The 11,098-nt window shown below is 38.3% G+C and overlaps 1 pseudogene; it reads right to left on the bottom strand.

The window, feature by feature from the left end:
* Positions 1 to 9,512: 9,512 nt before the first annotated feature.
* On the bottom strand, positions 9,513 to 10,712 carry LOC140922313 (uncharacterized; annotated as a pseudogene).
* Positions 10,713 to 11,098: the final 386 nt, after the last annotated feature.

The raw sequence follows: 11,098 nt of genomic DNA, 5'->3' as shown, positions 1-11,098 counted from the left end.
TGAAGACAGCTTTTGAACTTAACAGTTCACGTGTGTGAGGAAAGGCATGTCCTAGTTTTACAACATTTATTGTTTATAATCTATGAACGAAATGAATCTGTATAATTATCATACACATTCATTTTGTCTATATATTGTAAACAATAAATTTTGCAAAACTAGGACATGACTCGTTTTTTATCCTATTTAAAAAATGGACTCCTCAAAATCCAGGAGTAATTGCAGACCTAAGCATTTCTAAGCGTCTGTAAATAAAAATTATTTCTAGTAAGGATAAACTCAAAATTCAACGTCCATTATGTTACTAATTTCCCCTATATGACTGGAAATAGCAGGAAAGTTTATACTGCATTTGCTGAAACAAGCGATGGCTCAAAGGTGTGTCCCACACTGCGTTTTGTAACAACTTTTCCTCATATGCAATGGGCCTTTTTTTCCCGTGTTGGTATTCTATTCTGCCAAGAAAATGTTCCTCCAACTTTTCATTGCTAGTTACGGTTTGGATTTCCTGAAGGCTTGGGTTTGATGGATGTTGATGATCCTTCAAATTACAGAGGTATTTGCATTAGTAGTTGTCTTGGCAAAGTCTTTTGTTCTATTTTAAATACGAGATTATTAAACTTTTCAAACAATCATAAAATACTTCATCGCTCCCAAATTGGCTTCGTGCCCGGACATTGTGCGTCTGAGCATATCTTTATTTAAGAACATTAATAGACCAACATGTTACCCACTCCCCCAGAGGTAAACTTTATACTTGTTTTGTTGATTTTAAAAAGGCATTTGACTCAATTTGGCACCAAGGTTACTATACAAACTGTTGAAATATAACATAGGTGGCTCCTTTTACAAAACAATTTCCAGCATGTATTCAAATTCAATATGTTGTGTGAAAGACAATTATACTCGATCAGAATTTTCCAACTATGATAAAGGTGTACGACAAGGCTGTATTCTGTCGCCGCTTCTATTTAACCTTTATCTAAATGAACTACCCTTCATTCTAAATAACAATGCTAAAGATTCTAACTTACTACCAGATGGTTCTCACTTAAACTGTCTACTTTATGCCGATGATTTACTTCTAATATCTACCTCGGCAGAAGGTTTGCAACAAAGTCTCGACAGACTATCAAAATATTGTCAGGATTGGCTTCTTAAGATTAATCCAACTAAAACCAAAGTTATTGTCTTTCAGAAGAAAAGTAGAAAGTCAGCAATAGATAAACACAATTTTATGGTTAGCAATGAAAACATTGAAATCGTCAATAACTATACCTATCTTGGAGTGAAATTCTCTGCCAATGGAAATTTTACAAATCACAAGGAAAACTTAACAGAAAAAACAAAGAGATCCTTTTTTGCCGCTCGTCGTTATCTAGATTTTCTAAAATTACCAATTCACATCATCAACAAACTGTTCAATACACTATTTTTCCCAATTTTAACGTATTGCTCTGAAGTTTGGGGAATCTATGATAAAAGTGATTATAGCCGCTGGGATAAAGACTTGATTGAGAAAACACATATACATTTTTGTAAGATTTGTTTAGGTTTAAACAAACGTCCACCAAATGTTGCATCGAGAAATGAACTTGGTAGATTATCTCTAAATTTACAAATAACAATGAACATTTTCAACTTTTGGATTCACCTCGAAAATCAACCCCCTGACAGCATCGCTAAATTCTGCTTAAACATATCGGATAAAATGGCCGAAGAAAATAAATCAGGTCTAATAAATAAAATAAATCTTTTGAGTACACAACTTAATATTCATAAACAGTCAGTTAACTTTAAAAACCCTTCTACTTTCCTATCCAAAGCTGAGAATAATTTGTCAAAACATCTGAAAAACCACCAGTTAAATTTGATAAGAAAAAATAAAAAACTAAAATTCTACTCCATCTTTAAAAATGAAACAAATCACTCTGAATTCATCAATCATATCCGGAATCCTGAACATAGGCGTGTAGCTTCCAAATTTAGGATAGGAAATCATAATTTAAAAATAGAAACTGGAAGATTTACAATCCCCAAAACTCCTGAAGACCTTAGAATCTGTGATCATTGCAACCAAAATTCGGTTGAAAATGAACTGCACATATTATTTCAGTGTGATCAATACAATGATTTGAGAAAGACTCTTTTTATTAAAATCAACGACCGAAATGCATTATTTACACATTACAATATCCATCATAAAGTCTGTTTTCTTTTTAACAATACTGATTCACATATCAGCAGGCTAGCTGCTAATTTCATCTTTCAAGCATTTGAAAGACGAAAGAAACATAGTTAATTCTACCATTCCATCATCCCTGTATTTCCTTAAACTAAGCTGTTTATTATTGTTATTTTAATCAGTAACACCTGTACAAAATGGTAATACTGAATAAACTTGTTGTTGTTGATATCCAGGCCTGGCAAGTTCCTGCTGGAAGACCAGTTGTTAGCTGTGTACTGTATTGCCAGCCAGATGAGCATTGACCATTGCTAAGTTGATGTAAAACCAAAGTATTTCCACAGCGTTTCAGAAACTGAGTGGGGAAAAACAATATTTTTATAGTAATCGTATCTTTGATTTCATTCTTGTCATTATCGGGAATAGTCATCAAATCAGGTTTTTTTCATGTGATTGGGGGAACCACAAAATTTCTTCCGTATGTAACCTGCTGCACAGTATGAATTTTAGGTTCTTTAGTAGTGTTTCTTGATAGAAGACACAAAAAATTTGTCTCTCCACACTTTTGCCACTAAATTTCTACCTTGAGGTATTTTATCTTTTCACAAACAATTTTCTCTCTCTTGTGGTCAACAGGAAAGTCTTTCCTACCTATGTGTACACTGTACATTGCAGCAAGTGCATTGACTCCAAATCCTGCATCGAATCAGCAAATTAAAGTGTAAGCTGTCACTCATTGTCTACTTAAATAATTGTAATAAGAGATAAGACATGTAGTTGAGTGCTTTTCTCCCTATAAGAGGTCTGAATAATATTGTTTATTGAAAGAGGTAAAAGCCCAATGCAAATGAAAAAGATCTATGACAGTTTATATATATCTATGTATATATAGACCAGTAGGTGAACTACTCAAATCCTGAGTGCATGGGTGTTTAATACAAGCCTGTTTCGTAGGCCACCGAAAAGGTGACCCACTCTTCAGTTAAACTCCATTATTACACTGAAGCGTCAGGGTCTACATCAAGAAGTGATCGTGTGATAAAAACGGCTACATATAACGTTTGAAATTTAAATTTTTGAGAAATTTTAGAATGTAAAGCGCGCCTGCTCTCAATCGCCTACAACTCTTACACGAAACCTAAGTCGCACGAAAGCTTGCGCTACAATCTCTGGCTTTCACATGTCCGATTGTACCTTAGAATGAACTTGCGTCGATGTCTGCATGTAGAGACAAGTTCGTTGCGCTTGTTCAGTGTTGCCATGTGAGGCCTACAGATTGAAAAGAACTTCTCTGTTGTACATAGATTGCAATGTTTTGTGACGTTGGTGTAAGATTTTGCTTTGGCGAGTATTTTCCATGTGATGTTGAATTCCTTATTTGCCTCCTTTAGTTGCCACAGGTGCTTACTGAGCTCAGTCTCATTCCTTCTCTTTTCATGTCTAAATGACATCAGGTGGTTTCTGTATCTTGCCTTGAACTGAGTAGCTGTGAGACCGATGTATGTCTCTTTTCCGTCTCCGGTTGTGACTGTGGCTTGGTACACGACTTCACTCACCAGGCATTCTCCGTTTAGCGGGCAGTCTTCTTTTTTCCTACAGCTACACGTCTTCTCTTCGTTTTTCTGTGGCTGCGCTGTTTCTGCTATCTTCAGGATAGCTTTGTTGTGGCCATCTATTATTTGCTTGACGTTGGGCATGCAACTGTAGCTAAGCTTAATGGTGTTCCGGTTGAAAATTTTCCTCAGTTTGTGGCCCACTGGGAAAGATCTTTCAATGAGGCTGATGAACGCACGTCCGATGTTGGTTTTGACGCTTTTGTTATATGGTGGATTAAACCATATAACATTTCTTTGTCGTTTGCGTTTCTGTGATGGCGGTTGCTGTGGTGGTTTGTTAAATTCTAGTTTAAAAGCATAGCCACTCTTTCGTAATGCTTCCTGGTACGGAGCCGATGCTTCATTAAAAACCTCGTGGTCGGAAGAAACACTGGATAGCCGCCGGTTAATTGCTGTGGGTATGTTTCTGAGGATGTTGGGTGGGTGGTTTGATTGACTGTGAACGTAAAGCGGGGTGGTGGATGGCTTGGAGTATGGTTTGAATTTTCCGGTGTTTAAATCCAGTGTTACATCTAGGAAGTTAACAACTTTCTTGTTTGCATCAACTGTGATTTTCAGGTTGTTGTTCGCAAATACCTGGCATATTTGTTTTTTTGCTTTCTCTATCTGCCTTGGTGTTTGATTGAGTACAGCAAGCCCGTCGTCTCTGTAAAGGCCAATTTCGATGCCAGGGATCTGCTTTAGCTGCGACAGGAGATAACAGCCCACCAGTTCACAAGTCTCTGCTCCGTCGTAGCTTCCCATGGTTACGTCAAAATTTGATGCTGTATTTCTCTTTTCCCATGGTTGGCCTTTGCTGAATAGCAGGGAGTGCTTGGAGTTGATGACTGCTTGTCGTTCGTCGGCTGAGATGTTCACGTGCTCAGAGGCGAAGTCAAGGGCGCGTTTTAGGAGGGCTTCGGTAATTGAGGGGTAAAATTCTACGACGTCAAAGCATATAAATGCCGAGCCGCCTTTATTAGCCAGCTGCTTGAACCATTGAAGCACAGAGGATGTGTTCTTCCACTGGTTGACTTTCGTGATGTCGACGAGTTTCCGATTTGTTTCTTCCAGGATTTGTTTGCTTATATGCCCTATCTCCGGTTTTGAAGGATTAATCAGTCTACAAGTAGGCTTGTTTTCAAAATTTTCTTTGTGGTCCTTTAGCATTATAAACGCTTCTTTCATCGCCATAGATTCTACCCGGTCGTCTATGTTAAGTTTTTTTGTAATGGTCCTGGCTTCCTCGTCGATTTTTGTGAGCTGCTTAATGTCGGCTTTCCTATAGGTTTTTGTTACGTTGGCCTCTAGCAGTCGTTTATATTCTGGGACGTCCAATTTATTAAAGTTTGTGGACTTATCTGCTTTAACGAACAAGCGGCTGTCATTTTTTACGGAAGCAATGTCCTCTTCCAGGCCTTCTTGAAATTGGCTTTGAGTGCCTTTAAAAGAAATGTTTTGTATAATGTGTATCGTACCTTCTTCAAAACTTTTCATTTCTTAAATGAAAACAACAACAGCAGCAGTTCTTTCCATCCTACACCAGCATTATGTGAAACAACGACAAATGTTTATATCATTTGGATACTGGGCGGCTGGTCAGCCAGGTTAAGCTCAGTCTTGAAAGTGTTGAGGTGGTTTCACCACTCTTCTGGTTCATGTGGTTTGGATGGAATGGCTCTGACTTGCAGTTTGCTTAACTGGTGATCCTGTCTGGTTGGGCGATCGCACACCTATTTGAAAGATTGATTGATTAGCTGGGGAAACATTAGGGATTGTCACATAACAATGCCCCTATCCCTGAAAACAATGGAAGTATAGATTAAAGGGGACCAGTGAAATACGAGGTTTAGAATACGAGGTTTTTGCTCCGAGGCTGTTGCTGGAAAAACGGTTGTGTGTTCTGTGACATGTTGCTCTTTAAAGTTCAGTGAGCTATTCACATCATCCATGGTAGATGAAGCCATGCCTTTGAAAGACATGCCAGGGAAGTTTATGTAGAAAGGCTCCTGAGACTTTCGCAGGTGATGGCGGTTACGGACATACACCTGTCCAATCTCAGTATGAATCTCGCATGCTTGTATGCCAACCTTGGATTGTACGACGGCCTTAACTGGTTCCTTAGCACCACTGCAAATTGGAAAAATCTGGACCACATTGTCAGGCTCTTCCAGGTCTTTAGCTCCTTTATTGAGTTATTTTGAAAAATAGTTCATATGTCAGTGGATTGAGTGCATGTATCTTTGTAGCTTTCTATGTTCAGATGATTTTTGCAGGGGCCAATAAGGTTGAAGGTACTGTGAGTTGATGCATAAGAACTAATTAGATTTTGCATCTAAGCATTTATGACATTGCTTAAGGTCAAAGATGGGCACTTGATTCTTCAGAATTTTTATGTCTTTTAGTGTTTTGAAGCGTAGCATTGACATATCTTCATGATTGTAAGATGTGAGTACAGTGATGCAACTGTTGACGGGTCCATATTTTATATTTTATTTTACTTTAGTGTGGATTCTGCTTCAAGACATTTGACCTAATTCTGTTGTTGCGAACGGTACAAAATGCATGTATTTCATAATTCGAGTTCTGTTTCACCTTCTTCAAGGTAGAGTATGAAAGGTCATATGTTTTTCAAAGTTCTTGCAATGAAACAGTAATTGAAATTCAGATATGAACTTTAATTCGCAAGCTTGCAGCCTGTAGATTGTTGTTGTAGAAGTTTGAATGGCAAGGCGAGTATTGTTAATCCTGTAAGCAAGCTTTATTCTCTCGCTTACAAAGCTCAACAGACCTTTTCTGTATCGACAACAGAAACCATGAATTGGGTGAGGAGCATGATACGTGCTTGCTGCTTAAGAGTTATTACAGTTATGGAAACGTGTTTTATTTTAGTAGTAAAGGTGCGTAACTTAAGTCGAAATGGTAGCAGTCAGGGAATTAAATTGGAAGAAGCTAGTTGACAAAATAATATATATTGCTTATTGAGTGGAATAAGATAATACGAGTAGAAATATATTTCAGCAGTTTGATAATTTTCTTGGAAGGAAATAAAATGTTAGGCTATCAACCTTAAGGTTGCATGAAGCATAATTTAATTGCAGATATTGTAAAGCCAAGGTGATTTTTTAAAATCATTTGAGCATATTTTCTAGTGAACAATTTGCTTTATTTTATGTATGAATTGTAAAAGGGACAAAGTCCAACACCTGCACATGCAAATTGTGTGCATGAGTTATTTTTATAATCCTTTTTACTGGATTAATGTTATAACTCGAATTCCCTTACATTTAAACCACTAAAGAGGCAAAGTCCAACACTTTCACGTGCATTGTGTGACTGTATATCTCATGCAGACTGGCTTTCCACAGTAATAATAGTGACGTGAAGGTGTGAAGAAGTTAGTTTTATAACTAGTGCCTTAAGTGAAGGCTCTTCTTTTACAAATCAACAACTTATAACACTTTTAGAATCAAGTTGTAAGAGTTAAATACTGTTTCATTAAGTAGAATCGCCCGTGACAACCTCGTGAATAATGATGATGCAATCATCTACAACAGTGATGAAAATCGTGGCATTTATTAGCTAATCGGTATTTGGCAAACTTCATTATCTTAAGAAACCATGGAGAAACCTTGAAACCTTCGACTCTTCCCTCTTTGAAATGTTTGGTGAACAATTTGTTTATTTTGCAACGAAAGACAAAGGAAAGTAAATCTATAGTATGAGGATTGACTCAGCTGTGCGCAGCAGTTCCTGTTTTCGTTAATGTACAGGAATACCCAATTTCGCACAAAACATAGTCTTAATTTAGGATTGAAATAGTAGATTGCTGATCAATACGGTTACACTGAAGCATTCAAAATAACTCATGCTTGTTAAATATGCCTATGTTTGTAGTGAAGAGCCTGTCTTTGCTTGCACACAGAGCTTCTTGGCAACATTTTTGCTCAGCTTTGGGTTAAGGTGGTTTGCGGTAGTTAGAAGTAGGGTTTTTGTCCTTCTGCTCATTACTTGAGTCGAACCCTTCAGTAGGTGTGTTTTTTGAGACAAGAGTTAAAGGCATGGATCTGCGCCAGCTTTCTTTGCCTTGTTAATCAAGTTCTTAGCTGCTTTGATAGCTTGCTCTGCTTTCCTGTTGCTTTGGGGATACCTTGGTAAAGATGTCGTGCTCAAATCGCCATTTATGACTTAATGCTTTGAATTCTTCTTCTGTAGAAAACTGAGGTCCATTGTCTGAGATGCACACATCCAGAATACCATACTGCACGAAATTGATTTTAAGGTTGTTTATGACAGTACGCGATGTAGTGTGTGGCAGTCCATCAACTTCCCAGAATCTAGAGTAGTAATCCACTGTGATGGGATAATCGAGGTCATTGCAGCTGAAGAGGTCTGTCCCAATTTTCACCCACAGTCTACTTGGCACTTGATGAAAATGTAGCATTTCCTTGGCTTGCTTGCTGTCAAACGAATGGCAGATGCTGCAATTATCTATATAATCTTAGCAATACAAAGGCAGCTAGCCTTGGATCCCAATTTGGTCTGAGTGAATTCGCTCAAGCATATCACGACTTAGGGTTGAAGGGATTGTAGGAACCCAATGTCCACTACAAGAAAGCGGCAACAAGATAAACTCGATATACGCTGGACTGTCAACCTTCTTTATTACACGAACAACGATTCACTGAAATGAAAACACATAAAATTTGCTGAATAAAGCAAAATAAAGACTGAATTACAAATAACAAGGCTAAGTCAAAAACCGATCGATACTCACAAGTTTTTCATGCCTTGTTCCGTTAATAACAACAAAATATTGTCTGAAAATCACAGCGAAGAACAAAACTTAAACTAAAAACAGACCATGCACTTTTGGAACTTGATATCCTGTTTGCGACCGTGAAACACAAAACCAGCAGAGATATCATAAATGACTCACGGAAATGTCTACATCACTGTCTGCATTTGAATTAAGTCTTAGTCATTTTCCCCCCAAAGACTATCCTAGTAGTCTTTAGGTGTTCACTTGGAACGATAACAGGAACAATAGGGCCATTTATATGGGGAAAAATAAGACGTGAACTGTACCATTTATACGAGCATGTCTTATCTAAGACGAGAACAGCTCGTATAAATGGTTCGCGTCTTATTTTCTGTTCTTGACTCGTTTTCATGTGAATGTTGCCCGTAGCAATGGCAATCCAATGTGGCACGCCAAAAATTAACGCATGCGTACTATGTGTTCGCGTCTTATTTAAGACGCGAAGGTCATTTATACGAAGTTTTTCTCGTCTTAGCTAAGACACGTCTTATCTAAGAGCAGGTGTTAAAGGGTGTTCTTAAATAAGACGCATCTTAGCTGTGCCGCGTCTTATTTTAGACGAAATGTGCCATTTATACGGAAAGTTCGCGTCTTATTTAAGACATGTCCTATGTAAGACGTGTCTTATTTTTCCTCGTATAAATGTCCCTAATGTCACAGATCCAAATCCACTGATCGCACGAGAACGTCACATTAACAGTTCAACAACTAATTGTACATGAGCAGGTTCTGGCCTCCTCCATGGACTCCTCCAACTTTGAAGTTTCGCTTCTGTTTTAACCTCTTTTGGTGTTCCTGTAACATGGGAAGGTATTCTTTAACCCAGCATGCCCAAAACTTGTTTGACAAAATGTGCACGTTTCCATCTTGCTTGGAACTTGTCGGAATCTTGTAACTCACAAGGCCATTTTCATTCTCTCTCTTCGGCAATTTTAAGCTCTCTCTTCTTAAACTCAGCTTCTTCCTTTTCCAATCGACGTTCCAGGCTCTGCCTTTGCTCTAGCGCTTCCACCTTTAGCCGTGCTTCTTCAAGTAATCTTCACTTCTCCCTCACGCTACTCAAACTGAAATAGGAACTCTTCCCAGTCTTGCTCGACCAGCGCGATTTGTGAACTGATTGCGACATTCCTTCCGTGTCATGTTTCACATTAAATCGAAGAGAAATTTGCACTCCTTTTCTTTCTTGTAACTTTTGTTGGCCACATTTCTCATCTCTTCATCATCTTCAAACGTCAAATAGGTCTCGTGGACATCCACAGACTTGTGAATTTTACCCTCGTAATCTACGACAACTTGAATTACTCCTTGTTCACTCATATGCTCGGAGAGAAGTCCTTGAAAAAATTTCAACCTCTTTCTCAAGTCTCCTAAATGTCCCGCTCTTTTTGCCTTTAGATCAATAGCCCTTTCAATTCTTACTTCCTCAGAATCCAGAAGTTTCGATGGCACTCTCTGCCTTGAAGTAATATTACATTCCGATGAATCCACAGTTCCAGATTGTGTGACATGAGCTGCAGTTTCCACGTGAGGATCTTCGCTCAACGGTGTCTCCCTTTGAACCTGTTGGAGCGACGTACGTCTCACCTTATCTGACATCTCATGAACTTACGACGCGAAGGAAAAACTTTGAATGATGTAGGAACCCAATGTCCACTACAAGAAAGCGGCAACAAGATAAACTCGATATACCCCGGACTGTAAACCTTCTTTATTACGCAAACGATTCACTGAAATGAAAACATAAAAAAAGACTGAATTACAAAATAACAAGGCTAAGTCAAAAACCGATCAATACTCCCCCAAGTTTTTCATGCCTTATTCTGCTAATAACAACAAAAATATTGCCTGACAATCACAGCAAAGAACAAAACTTAAACTAAAAACAGACCATGTGCTCTCGGAACGTGATATCCTGTCACGACTGCGAAACATGAAACCAGCGGAGACGTCATAAATGACTCACCGAAATGTCTACATCACTTTCTGCGTTTGAATTAAGTGTTAGCATTACAGGAATCACGGCTTGATTTCCACGGAATATTATCCTGTCTTGTTCACTTTGTTCATCTTGGTATTGAAAATAATGAAGTGCTGCTTTGCAGGACTTCATGTTTGTCCAGGGTTTGTATGGGTCCTGGAGATCCTGGAAAGTCCTGGAATTTTATTGTCACATTTTCCAGGACTGGAAAGTCCTAGAAAATACTACTGGTCTGTCAAAGTCCTGGAAATCTGTTATACTGAATAAAGGAATAAAGTTTCTAAACGATAAGAAGAGAGTTAAGAGCGAATGCCCACAAGAATCAAACAAAATTGGAAAATAGTGGCAAAAGTGTAAAAACTCAAAATCGCTCAAACTTTGGCTATCAGTAGGCCATACTGAGTTATTCATTGGCTAATAAGGTAGCCTTGTCGTTCTGCCATTTCTGTTGGATAACTGGTGGCTCTGACTGGGCTCGGATATTCGACAGTGGCTTATCATTGTCACTGCTATCATTA

Source organism: Porites lutea, chromosome 1 (genome assembly GCF_958299795.1).
Source record: "Porites lutea chromosome 1, jaPorLute2.1, whole genome shotgun sequence".
In the NCBI taxonomy this organism is placed as follows: domain Eukaryota; kingdom Metazoa; phylum Cnidaria; class Anthozoa; order Scleractinia; family Poritidae; genus Porites; species Porites lutea.
This window is presented reverse-complemented; position numbering and strand designations above follow the sequence as displayed.